At 38.3% G+C, this 14,032-nt stretch overlaps 1 long non-coding RNA gene across 1 annotated transcript in view; it reads left to right on the top strand.

The window, feature by feature from the left end:
• The window catches only part of LOC140712746 (uncharacterized), an 82,657-nt gene extending 69,065 nt beyond the window's left edge, over positions 1–13,592 (top strand). The window contains exon 5 of the long non-coding RNA XR_012094470.1: positions 13,463–13,592. This is a non-coding gene — a long non-coding RNA (uncharacterized lncRNA). The remainder of the gene's footprint in view (positions 1–13,462) is intronic.
• The last annotated feature ends 440 nt before the right edge of the window (positions 13,593–14,032 follow it).

Raw genomic sequence — 14,032 nt, 5'->3', positions numbered from 1 at the left:
GCACAATAGTGTGAATGTAATCAGTGCCACGAAACTATACATTAAAAAACAGTTAAGATGGTAAATTTGATGTTATGTATATTTCACCACAATAAAAAAAAACACACAAAGAATAAATAATTATGCAATGATCACCTGGGCACAAGTTTAATAAAAAGAGTACTATGTTTAGTTCTGACCTTTTATGAGCGCCCTCCCAGGATCTCCTGGTCCCTTCACAGACCATCCTGTCCTGACCTGAATTTTGTGTTACCGTTCACTTGCTATCAAAGATAGCAAAAGTCTTGCACATGAAATAACTTTATAAATGGAATCTTCTTCTATGTGTCCCTCTGCAACAGCTTTTTCATTCAATCTTTAGTTCCAGATTCATTTATATTGTTATATGTAGCTATACTTTGTATGTTTTCACTGCTCTATCACATGGATATACCACAATCTATTTATCCATTTGCTGTCAATCTGTTGATTGAGGTTGCATTTGGCTGCTTCTCATTTTATTCTTTTTTTTTTTTTTTTTTGGTTATTACACATAGTATTACTTCGAACCATTTGTCTCCCTGTACATATGGACAAAAATTGTCACTATGGCATATACCTAAGAGCAAAACAACTTTTCTAGAAAATGCCAAATTGCTTTCTAGATAATGCTAAATTACTTTTCAAATTTACCCACTTACATATCCTCTAGCCTTGTAAAAGTGCTGGGACACTCCATGTTCTCACTAGAGTTATAATGTTTTGCCTATCTGGTTTATATAACATGATAGCTCACTGTGGTTTTAATTTTCAACTTCCTGATTTCCAATGAGGCTGTGTATCTTTTCCTTTTTATTGGCCATTTGTGTCTTCCCTTCTGTGAAGAGCCTATTCAAGCGTTTTGTTCATTTTTCTATTGAGTCCTTTGTCTTTTTCTAATTAATTTGTGGAGTTCTTTCTGTGAGTGATGTGGATTGCAAGTCTTTTTTTCCCAGTTTGTGACTTTTCTTTTCACTCTTTTTGGTGTCTGCATCGACAATTTTTTGCATTTCTGTTATGGATGAAATCATGAGGGAAAGAACAAAAGATATAGTTTTGGCAGTCTAGTCAATCTGTGTCTCGTCTCATAAATCACCCAGGGTCTATCAGCCTAGAAGGTTGAGTTTGTATTTCTGTTGATTGAAGGCAGCAACTACATCTCAAAACTCAACTGCATCTCAGTCATCATTAAGTAATGTTTATGGTAGTAGTTTAACTGTGCCTGGAACAAATGGTTACTCCATCCATTTTCCTAGCCTGCTGCACTTAGTTTATTCAGTAGCCATAGAATCTGGCAAACATACAAATGCCTGTTTTCCAAGATAAGAATAAGTTGCAGACATTCAAGACTTTTGTATTAGGAAAGTGCAGGCGTTGTACACAGACCTGGTTTCAAATACCTCCTCCTTCATTTTCCAGGCATAAGATCTCTAGGCTTCCACTTCCTTATCTCTATATTGGGATTAATAATAGTTACTGCAGAGGAGATTTGAGTAGATTTAATTAGAAAATCAACTTAGAGTACCCATCATTTAATACATGCTCAATAAATGATAATTATTAGTGGGATTACCATTGTAAAATAAATGGCTATGGCAAGAATCACTGTATATAGATATTTCAATTTTGTTAAAACAAAAGGATAGAACTTTAAACTCAAGGAAAGGTAAAAATTACCCCAATGAGATCTCATTAAGAGCAGCAAGATAATGAGTTGTTGCCACAGTACCAGGGCCAATACCCATAAGGGAGAACCAGAGTACAAAATGTCCTCACCTGCTCCATCTGCCCTACCATTCCCCATGGTACTTCCGGTTTGATCCAGCTGTGCCACTGTCAGAATGGAGGAACTAGAAAGTCAGTAGCTCAAGAGCACATTTTATTCTCTTATTATACATGGAGCACTTCTTTAGGGACCAGACTGGAATTTTTTCCCACCTCTCTGCCAATGTTGAGCACATGGGTAGCACAAAGGTCTGATCTTAAATCCCGAATGAAAAAGATATTATTGCTGCCCTTGAAGAGTTTAAAATCTAGTTGGGAAGAAAGCAATCCCTGTAAAACAATTGGAGAGTAATGAAGAAAAGGTAATTGTCAAACTGTTGATTTTATTTTAATAGCTACATCCTATAAAGAGTTCACTGATACAATAAAACTATTATTAATTAAAATTGGTTATTTTTTTCAAGATTTGCTGCTTATTTAAAAAGAAAAAAAAGCAAGTGTGCCTTTGTTCAGTACTTGTTTCCTATCCAAATGTCATCAGTGATGTTTTAACCTCATATCCTATCAGCTTCAAGTTAATTTGCTGCATTTTCTTTGTCTATGTTTTTCATTATTTTAAAAAGTGTTTGTTCACTGGGTTGGCAGCAAACGAGAATTAGTTCTTTGCAGCCTTAAGTGAACTGACCTGACCAAGGTTACCTGCCAGCAGGCAGTCATTTTTACAGAAAGGACCGAAGTATTTAGACTGGTAGTTCTGTACTTCTTCATCTCACTGCTTTTCCAGCTCAAGTGGAGATCTATTTTTGTCTGGGTGGTTTAAACAAGGTGTGATGTTAGTGCAGGGATGAATGACTCTCACAGGGAATAAGAACTCCGGCTTCCCAGTGACAGCCTGTGCCTGCCTCTCCTCCAGGATGCTTTCCTACTTATCAAGGGAATGAAGACAAGCGGACGTGGGTCCCGCTGTGCTGCAGCACCTTTGAAAATACCTGTGAAATACAAATCAGTGCTTCCATTTCTGAAGCAATTGCAACAACTCTTTAGCCCAGAGGATGAGCAGAGTTTAAGAAGATAAATCTGAAAGACCCTTTCAGGGGTTCTTTTATATTAAGGCACCCAGAAGGCAAAACTGAAATAACTGAAAAAGAAAAACACACACAAAAAAAACACACCAGGAAACCCCCAGAAGAAGCTGCTATTCCATTGTAAAATTTAGGATATACCTCTACTTATACAAGTTGTCCTGAAATAATGTTAGTGCGCTCCCAAGGTAGCAAATATAGATATAAACACCCAGCCAGCAAAATCGGCCCCTGAATTTATAGATTGCCTTGTTTCCAAGAATAACGATTTAGTGAAGGTGTCAGCTGTCACAGTACAGCCATCACTCACTCAGCAGTGGAAAGAGTGCCTAGTGCTCATCCAAGCCTAAAGCAGGATGCTTATTGACTAACCAGGAAATGAGGCTTCTGATATTCCATTAGAATGTTAAAGAGAAAAAAAAAACCACTGAAACATTTGTGATAGCTCACTGTTGAGTAAACATCATTATGCACAGTACATCTTTGCCAATCTTTCCTGAAATCATTATAGGATACGTACTACCTTTGACAATGAAAAGCAAGTAGGTATAACTGGCCTGTCTCCACTGCCCCAAAAGGGTGACTGCTTTTAGAAAAGGAAATATTCTATTGAAAAGACACCCATAACAGGAGATAAACTGGAGTATGGATTTCCACTATAATTCTTGCATTGTCATTGAAGTATATGATTCTAAAAGAAATTAGGGCCTTTCTAGTGTATTGATTTATTCACATATTTTTCTTGTTTCTTTTTAAAATAAATGCTTAGTATATAATAATTTGTGAGTCTGAGTTTGTTTTATTTTAAAGAAAGTGGAGAGGAACCCCTCTGTTGAAGGGCCCACCAGAAAAAAAAATCTCAGGAGAAAGATTTGCGATGGGTTTTCCCAGAAGATCTACTTTGAGAATCACTATTGGGCCCACATGTGAGTGGCCTGGTTCCGAGAAAGGCGACCAATTACATTCCTGGTCCTGATTTTGTTGTGTGTCCTCCACAGATGACATCATCTTGTTACTGCTACTCCTCTGGCTATTTGACCGATGTCTGTCAGGTTTCTAGATAACGTGTTTCCATAGCCTATGCCCTCTGCCTTGGATGGGTATAAGTCGGTTGCTAGCATCAAAGTGTCATAGAGCTGTTGTGTTACAACGTGGGAGACTCCAAATGGCAAGGGGCCAGTGCTTGAAGTTTTCAGACACTTTCTGTGATGCTGAGCTGGAAGGAGGGCACATGTCATTGTTCCTCCCGACTCATGACTGGATTTTAGGTTCTTCCCCAGTATTCAGAGTGTCAGGGAGAGGGAGGGGAACTAGCAGCAGTGCATATGAAAGCTTGTTAGAAATGCAAAACCACAGACCTGACCAAAGGCCTACTGAATCAGAATCTGTACTGTAACTAGATCTCCAGTTGACTTATGTGCACACTCCATTTTGCGAAGTGCTTCTCTACTTTACCAAAGGATCGGTCCATATGGTCTTTTCTTACCCCATACCTTTGCCCTATCCCTTTAAATCTTTCCAAGGATTCTTCACTATTCAATGTAATTACATAATACATCTTAGATTCTGCCTTTTCTACTGGAACAGGAAGTCAGGATTGAGGAAAGGCAGCACAAAAATAGGACTATTATGAAGTAAGCCTCAGACATTCCGATTTCTTCATATTAAAAATCTACTCATAATGAGAATTAGTCTAGCTGAAATTACTGGCTAAATACAATACTTAATAATAATAACAGTAATAATGTTCTTAAGTGAAATAAAATTAGACACTCTTTTAACCTCTGCATTTCTGTAGTTTGCGCTTTTGTTGGTGTCATAATTACTATTACATTGGGAAGAATCATACTGATTTTAAATCTGATGAAAATAAAGAATAGATGCTGAAGTCTTAGGAAAGATTATTCGAGTGAATGTCCTCAGCTGTAATACAAATGTCCCTTCTTTTCTCTTGTTGAAACTGGGTGTCATGGTAATTTTTGCATCACGTGTGTCTGTGGCACCAAAGGCCTGGGTTCTTCTGGGGAATGTCACAGGTCTGTTGGTTCAGGCCACATTCAGAATTCTGGGACAATCTCTTCATTTGACTACCCTAGAGTAACAACGATAATAGTGATAACAGCTTAAATCTCTGCAAGCACGTTATATTATATGTGCTGAAAGGTTTATGAAAAGAAAAGAAAACAAAACAAAGAACTATTCAATAACAGGCAAATAGGCAAATTATAGTATTCTGACACCCTACAATTAAAAAAAAAGTGGTCCCTGTATGCTAATCATTATTAGTTACTTGGCATACATTATCTCCAGTTCTCGTGTCTAGGAGCTATTATTCTTATTTTAGAGTTAAAGAAAGTTAGAGAAATTTAAAAACTGTTCTTAAGATCATGCAAATAATAAATGATGGAGCTTGTATTCCAACTGTAGTCTATACTTCCCACAAACAGGCATTTATCTAAGCTCTATAACTCTTCATCACTTGATATATGATATACAATGAGTAATTACCTTTTAAGGTAACAGGGGAAGGCAGCTACTTCCAGTGGATTCCTACAGTACCCTTCATCCCTGAACTACAGATCCACTGAGGGCCCTGGCACTGCTGGCTAATAGAAAAAGTCTGAATGAAGTCCAGGATCATAGCGATCCCAGGTCTCCAAAGTCCTGCTTGCATTGCCCAAGGGGAGCTTGTGTTCAGCTGGCAATTTGTTTTCATAGCTACAGTTACTTTTAATCAGTGCTGCTGTTATTCTATTTCCTTCAGGATTTTCCTCTATCATTGGTCTCTCTCATGTTTATATTCCTCCCCTCCATCAGCCCTCTTCTCTTGTTATGGGCATACTCAAGTCTCATCCTAAAAAAGCAATCAACCACTAGCAACAAGAAATGTTTCTTGACTCTGATTCTCCTTCCTACGGTTGCTCCACTCTTATACCCTCTTCTGCCTCTTGACAGAGTGGCTGCCTCACTTACTATCTACAAATCATTATTTTTCATTTACTTTTGAATCAATTGCCGCCTAGTTTTCTCTTCCTCCACTCACTGAAACTAATTGAACTATTTCCAGCAAGTTTCATGATGCTGATACCCCACAGCCTTTTTGCTGGAGGAAAATGGAAATATAAATGACATTTTATATTGGAGGAAAAGGGAATATAAATGACATTTGTGGAACACATCCTGTGAGTCATCTTTCTGCAATGTCCTTTGTCTATATTTTCTTATCTAACCCTCACAGTAACCCTGTGATATTTTAAATAATCAATATTATGATTATTTAAAACTCAGGAATAGGTTCAGGCCATTCCATTAAAATAAGGTAGAGACCTGACTCAAACCTAGTTCTGTCTGACTCGAAATTTCATGTTATTTTATTATACAAAGTGTAAACTAACCAACCAACAAACAAAAAAGGTCTAAGCCACCACACTGCCCGCCCAGCCATCTGAATGGACCCCTCCTCTTGGCCAAGGGCTTTCCAAAGTTAACCTGAAAAACTTGTTCAGGCCATGATGGGAAGGGGGAGCCAGACATGCCTCATTATACTTTCCTGCCTTTTGGAATTACTGATAGAACAGACTCTTTAAGTCTGATAGGAAATATTCACAATCTATTCTCACTCAGTCTGCTACCTGGAGGCTTCATCCGCCTGATAAAACCTTGATCCCCACAACCTCTTATTGTAACCTAGACATTCCTTTCTATTGATAATAACTTTTAACCAGTTAATTGCCAATTAGAAAATCTTTGAATCTGTCTATGACCTGGAAGCTCCCACTTCAAGTTGTCCTGCCTTTCTGGATTGAACTAATGTAACTCTTACAGGTATTGATCGATGTATTATGTCTCCCTAAAATGTATAAAAGCAAAGCTGCACCCTGACCACCTTGGCCACATGTTGTCAGGACCTCCTGAGCCTGTGTCATGGGTGTGTCCTTAACCTTCACAAAACAAACTTTCTAAATTGCTTGAGACCTGTCTCACATGCTTTTGGGTTCACAGGGAAGAAAAAGAAATAGAAGCAAGGAGTGGAGGGGAGAGAGAGAGACAGAAAATGAGAGCGAGAATGAAAAGAAAAGGAAGAGGGGAGGAAAGATTTAAATCCAGCACCTGTAATCCCAGCACTTTGGGAAGCCGAGACAGGCAGATCACGAGGTCAGGAGATCGAGACCATCCTGGCTAACATAGTGAAATCCTGTCTCTACTAAAAAATACAAAAAACTAGCCGGGCGAGGTGGCGGGCGCCTGTAGTCCCAGCTACTCGGGAGACTGAGGCAGGAGAATGGCGTAAGCCTGGGAGGCAGAGCTTGCAATGAGCTGAGATCCAGCCACTGCACTCCAGCCTGGGTGACAGAGCGAGACTCTGTCTCAAAAAAAAAAAAAATAAATAAATAAAATAAAATAAAATAAAATAAAATAAATAAAAATCCAGCAAAGTTTTTCTACAAGTGAATCAAATTGACCATTAGATAAATTTCATTGCTATTATTACCTTTTAATTTTATTGTACATGAATATTTTATTTCAGGATTAAAAGTGGAACATAGAATTGGGAGTAAAATATAATACTAGTAACAAAAGTTACTTATGTTCCAAAAGTAGCGTACTTAATGGAAAGGCTTCCGATCCTCTGTTAAATTATGTTTTCTATAGAAATGAAGGCTGCAGCTAGGGTATCTACTTGCTAATACTGCCACCATGCCCAACTTTCTGAGGGATTTGTTCATGCACAAGAAACTAGGATATGGGGCGGATAGCGAATGAACACTAATTTGTGTGTGCTATTTAAGTTTTTTTGAAATTATTCAAATTTCTCTGGCCTAGAAACCAGGACAGAATCTCAGGACAGATGGCTTGGTAATGAGTTTTTCACCTCTTTTGGCTGCCAAGCAATTTGGAAATTGTACTCGGCCAGGTCCCTGTCAATGCAGTTCGGCACTTCAACTTGAAGACGAGTCTGACACCAAGAAGTTGTCATCATCAGCAGCTAATGCTTAGCAAGTGAGGCACATCAAGTGGCATGAAAACGGAAAGACAAAAATTCTGTTCTGGTTATTGTAACTCCCTAACAAGTTTGGGGTGCAACTGAATTTCTGCGTTGAGTTAGTTCAACTTATATCTGCATTTCAGACTTCACTCTTAGCTTGAAATTCAATACTATTTATCAGATTATCTATTGGACAATTTTTACTTGGGTGTCATGCAGACACTTCAAAGTACACAGGCTCAAAACCAAACCCTTAATCTTTCCCAAAAAAACCCCTCCTGCTCCACTGCTTCCTGTCTCAGTAGTCTCAGTGAATATTAACATTATCCAACCAGCCAGTGACTCAAGCCTGGAAACCTTCTTGACTATTCCCCTTTCTCCCTCCATCACGTCTAATTATAGACACTTCCTAAACATCTCCTGAATCTGCCCACTTCTCTCCAACCCTATCACCATCACAATCTTTAGACCACCCTCAATTAATTTTGAACCACACTTGGTGTAGCTCCCTGACTAAAGGCCATCAGCCTTGCCCTTCTCTGCCCAGTCCATTTTCTCTGTGGAGCTAGTGTGGTACATTATATCAGATTGTGCCATTGCCCTCCTGAAAACTTCCCCATACTTTCCGCTGGCTGAGGGATGAAGTCTAAACTCCTCAGTATGGCTCAGATGGCTCCCTCCCCAGCACCATTTTTTTTTTTAACCAGTCAGTCATTAAGTCAGCAAGTACTTACTGAGTGCCTGTTCTGTACCAGACCTTGCTTTAGGTCCTAGGGATACAGCAATGAACAAAATAGTCACTGTCCTTAAGAAGCTTCCATGCTAGCAGGAGCAGACATGATAAACGTGGCAACCAACAATTGCATAAGCTTAGGTACTGGCAAATACCAGAAGGGAGATATTTGTGTGTGGTGCCTCCTATAAGCTTTTCTTTATCCCACCTTAACTAAGTTAGATGCTTTGGATATGTGCTCTTCTGTAAGCACTGTGTCATCACACTTTAGCACCTCTGTGTTATTTCTTGTCTGATTGCCTACCTTTTATGCTGGATCACTATAGGTGTGAGGAGGGCAATGATTCATTCTAGATACCGTCATAGCCTAATGACTAGTTATTGCCTAGCATATGTCAGAAGCTTAGTAAATATTTGTGAAAGGAATGTTACCTCTTAAGTATGAATTAGTTGGTAGGCTGTTATCTGATTGGGTAAATTAAAATATATATGGCTAAATTAAAAAATTGGGTGAAAATTAAAAGTTATGGTTCTTCTGAAATTCACACCTGTTCAGATACCTGCAGACCTGTGTGCACTATATTGAACTTTCAAACACACAAGTTGATCAAACTTATTTACTTCAAATCACCCAATTCTTACAGATTATAAATTTTATGTATTACTGATTTTTAAGTTTTTCTTCTCATTTGCTAAGAAAGCCAGATTAAGAAAGAACTTTGTTTGGAACATTGCAATGTGGAGAAATATGCTCTGAAATCAAAACATTGCAAGGAAAAAACATAGATGGCTTTTGTGTCATTTTAGTTAAAGAAACAAAAAAGTGGGTAGAATAGCATAATCATTTTAGGCAATCGTATGCTGCTATCTTCTGTTTGTTTAATACATTTACCTTTGCAAGATTTATGCCTATTACTCTGTTATGTCAAATGTTAAGTTCTCGCCAGGATGGATAGAATGATGGTACGCCCTTCTAATGGGAAATGGAACAAGCACACTGTCTTCCATCTTCAGGCTCTTCAGAGAAGAACATGTACACCTGTGCTCGCCATAAAGCCAAACAAATCACAACAAATAATATCAGCCTGAATAAAATTTGGATTGACTTTGTATGCTTTTAAAAGAAACAGTCTGTCCCACCCTTAAAAAAAAAAGTATTTGGTTACATAATTTTGATGATTTTGTTCTGTTTGGATGAAAGAAACTTCTGGGGAGAGTTCGACTTCTAAGTCCTTTATCATTCTCCTCTTAAGCGCTTACAAAATCTTATGCTTTTACTGTGGTTGTCTAGGGTGTGTACCAGAGTTTCTGGAAAAAAAAATGTTAGCTTTCAAAACAGTCTTGACACATAGAACCTACAAGAATAGCTGTCTTGATTTCTCTCTCTCTCTCTCTCTGTGTGTGTGTCCGTGTGTGTGTGTGTTTTAACTAACTACCCTTCCTCACCAAGTCCATTGCTTGCAAATATTCCAAGATATATACCTATAGTTTGAAATCAGTTGCTTGGTTTCCAAATGAAAATAGTTGCAGACAGAATGCAGCACAAGTGATGTGGGAAAACTGAGCTTTGGGATTAAGAGCCACTAGACCAGGATATTTTTCTCAGTGGTCCTCTCTTCCTATTTGTTTATATTTTCATTTCACATCATGTCCTTACTTAGAATTTACCTCTTGAAACTCTCAGTTTCAAACTAACTGAGAACTTGGTACTGGTTTCTTTAGTATTGCTAGTTTAACTGGTGTATTGTTTTGTAGAAACTCTTACTCATGTACAAACTTAGATATAAAAATTCTTACTGCAAATAGAAATCCTTCTACACACTTCACAACTTCTCAATCATTACAATGCACTCGTAGTTCTCTTAGTTTTCATGTTATGTAGTCCATATCCCATTCCGTGGCTTGAAACATGAGTGAAAAAATGAGTGGTCAGAAGTACGTGGCCTGGAAAGATGTCTGGGTAATGAATTCTGGGAACCAATATGGCAGTCCAGCTTCACAGACTCTGAAGTCTCAATTGTTTAAAAAGAGAAAAGATAAAAATTGCCCAAATCTCAATTACCTATTACAACATGGAAAAACTCACACAGCATGCCACTGGCAAAACTCAGAAACAGCTTCCCAAGTGTGGAAACACATAAAGCAAAACATTCTTTCTTTATAGTAACTATTTGAATTTCTAATTCTCAGAGCCTTGCACATTTATTATGAAAACCAAATTCAGTTCCCCTAAGGGGCAAGAAAGAACCACTTCCTATTGCATAAATTTATAGAATTATAATAGCAAATATTTAAAGCCTTGCAATTTGTTCCTTGGGTAGCATTATATCGTCCTCTTCTGGGTTACGCAATTCTGCCTTGGCCTTTCAAACACAGAAACATTTTACCCTTGACACAATTTGGAATTTGGAACTGCCTGTGAAAACATGAATAACTTCATTTTTCCATTTGAAAAGTCCCTAAGCACAAACTGATAAATTCTCAAAGAACTTCAGTGCAGAGTTTGCAGGCTAGCATTTCAAATGCCAAGACCTATATTCAAAGTGCTTGAATTGCCAGAAAAAACACAGCTGTTAGTCCCTATCTCAGGCAATCTGTACACCATCTTTTAGGCTGGGGAGATTGTAAATGAGCTGAAGGCTAGAGGCAAATCTTAGAAGAATCAAAATCAACACTGAAGGGACACCTATCCAAGATAAAAATACATTACGTTCTAAATATTAGCACTAACTCAGAATATCAGAAGTTTTAAATTATTGTTTATTTTGACAGTCTCCCTCTCCTTTACCACCAAAAAAAGGGTCACAGGATCCATTAGCCAAAAATTTCCTCCTGACCTTCAGTTCTACTCTTGATAAATGTTCTTGTGTCTTGTTTGAGCTATTATTTAAAGGATTATGGTGGCCTAGAAACTAGCTGCTGCAGTGATTTTATGGGGTTGTCAATGGAGAAGATCTCATGAGGTCAGAGTAGCTGTGACAGAGACAGTCTCTGACATTTTCATAAACTAAATTGAATTCTTAGCATAATCAGAGCTTGGACAGCATGAGTGTCCAGCCTTGCTACCCCTTAGCTGTATACATTCTGCTTTAATTTCTACCAGAATACTGTGATAGAATAAAGTGGGCTTATTCAGCTGGGCTTTAGTTATGACTTGAGATACAACAAAGTGCACAAATAATAAAGGATTTTGTTTCTTGAGACGTGAAAAGCATCTTTGCATTTTCTCGATATGCTTGACACCTCCATGGGTTTGTTCAGATTTTGACAGGCTGGCTGCTGCAAAGATAAGGTAAGCTCTGGGTTATGTGTAATTTCCTATGCACAGACCCTAGCTACAGCCTTTTCCTACCCTTGGTCTGACCCTCTAGTGTGTTAGGATATTCTCATGAGAAACTCTGTCTTAGATTTGCTGGAATCTTTCTGGAATCAAAACCAATTGGTTACTTACATTCTTTCATTTTACCAACATTTGCAACATTTGCTGAATATACCTACCTTATGTCAGTCTTTTACATGTGTGTACATATATATGTGTGTGTATGTATGTGTGTGTGTGTGTGTGTGTATATATATATATGGAGAGAGAGAGGGAGAGAGAGAGATGGGGTCTCGCTATGTTGCCCAGGCTGGTCTCCAACTCCCGGGCTCAAGCGATCCTCCTGCCTTGACTTCCCAAAGTGCTGGGACTACAGGGGTGAGTCACTGTGCCCGGATCTACATGCATGTATTAATTCATATTCACAATTTCTATCTGGCAGGTGAAAAAATGAATCCAGAGATTTAAGTAACTTGTCCAAGGTCACACGACTAATAAACGTTTTGCCAAGATATAAATTCATGTTCTCTGGAACTCTGAAACTAGGTGCCTGTCTTCAGTTTGAGATGCCTTAAGCTAACACAGTGGTGGATGCATATCACAATGGAAGCCATGTGTCTACTGAACCAATGGGATCAGTGATGTAATATGGTCCAGTGAGTGCTCTCAAGGAACTGTTCTGCACTTTCTCTGTGATGTGAGATTCTGTGAATGCTGATGATGTAAAAATTTGATCAATAATGTACCAAAGTGGTCTTCCCATTTCAGAAGATATATCAATTTCAATCCCTATTAATATCAAATATCAAAGATCTGGTGTTCCACAGTTCTCAGGAGAATTATAACCCACACCTAAAAATACACATCATCTAATTTAGATTTAATGATCTTCTTCCTAACTTCTTGTTACCAGCCACTTTATTAAACATAATGAATGGCTTCTCTTAGGACCATCCTTTTTTCAGGATGCATATAACACTGAGACTGTCTCTTCTGGCAGTTGCAGCTGTGATTTTAATTGGCTTCATGCCACTCTGTTCCAAGCCTCAAGGCCTTCTCATGAAAGCCATAGAACTATTTAAGTAGAAAAAGATCTCGGAGATCACCTAGTCCCAAAGTCTCAAACTGACAACTCCCAGGCCAAAGCTGCCTCAATTGTATGTTGTTTGTTCTTCACAGTAATGACCCAAATCAAGTTCTTATACTTTTTTGAATTGGTTGCCAAAGTTTCTAAGTGGGTATATTTCAAATGAAAAATCTATATGTTGGGCTTCTCTTGAAAATTTGGAATATGAGGCAGCACTGGGCCTGTCTTTCATGTGGGAGACACCAGCCATGATAGCAGGTACTCCTGTAGGTGCGGCTGAGCTTGTAGTGTGAGGCCACCCTGGTACTCCCCTGTGGGCTGGCAATACTCTTGTCTGTTGGTGTTGATCACTGTGTTTGTATTATTTTTTTCTTGTAGGATTAAGAAAGAAAAATATTTCTGACTCTGTCAGAAATAAGAAAAAAATATAATTCGAGAAGGTTTCATGTTAAAAAAAGGTTAAAAAACCCAGAAGAGAGTAAGTTTCTTTTTTTTTCTTTCTTTTTTCTAGACAGGTTCTTACTCTGTTGTCCAGCCTGGAGTGCAGTGGTACGATTTCAGCTCACTGCAACCTCCGACTCCCGGGTTCAAGAGATTCCCATGCTTCAGCCTCTTGAGTAGCTGGGATTACAGGCAAGTGCTATGACACCCAGCTAAGTTTTGTATTTTCTGGTAGAGACAGAGTTTCACTATATTGGCCAGGCTGGTCTCGAACTCCTGATCCACTCGCCTTGGCCTCTGAAAGCTGGGATTACAGGCATGAGCCACCATGCCCAGCCATTATTTTGAAGATATAAATACAGACATCCCAAGAGGTTAAGTGGCTTTGGGTTTATAGTTTTAGGCCATAATTGGTGTGAAGGTTTTTTCAACCATTTTGTATAGTGCTTGGCATGTAGGAGATAACAAACATTTGTTGAATTAGTTCATGGGTTGAAATTAGGGAAAAAATGATCTTAATGTTGTGAAATGTTTTAAGAAAAGAAGATAAATTAAGGCATGGTATTAAAGAATTTATGTAAATTCAAAATGGGCACAAATATTGTAGGGTGCAAGCATTATTTTATTTGGGCTTCAGAGT

This window comes from Chlorocebus sabaeus, chromosome 11 (assembly GCF_047675955.1).
Source record: "Chlorocebus sabaeus isolate Y175 chromosome 11, mChlSab1.0.hap1, whole genome shotgun sequence".
NCBI lineage: Eukaryota > Metazoa > Chordata > Mammalia > Primates > Cercopithecidae > Chlorocebus > Chlorocebus sabaeus.
This window is presented reverse-complemented; position numbering and strand designations above follow the sequence as displayed.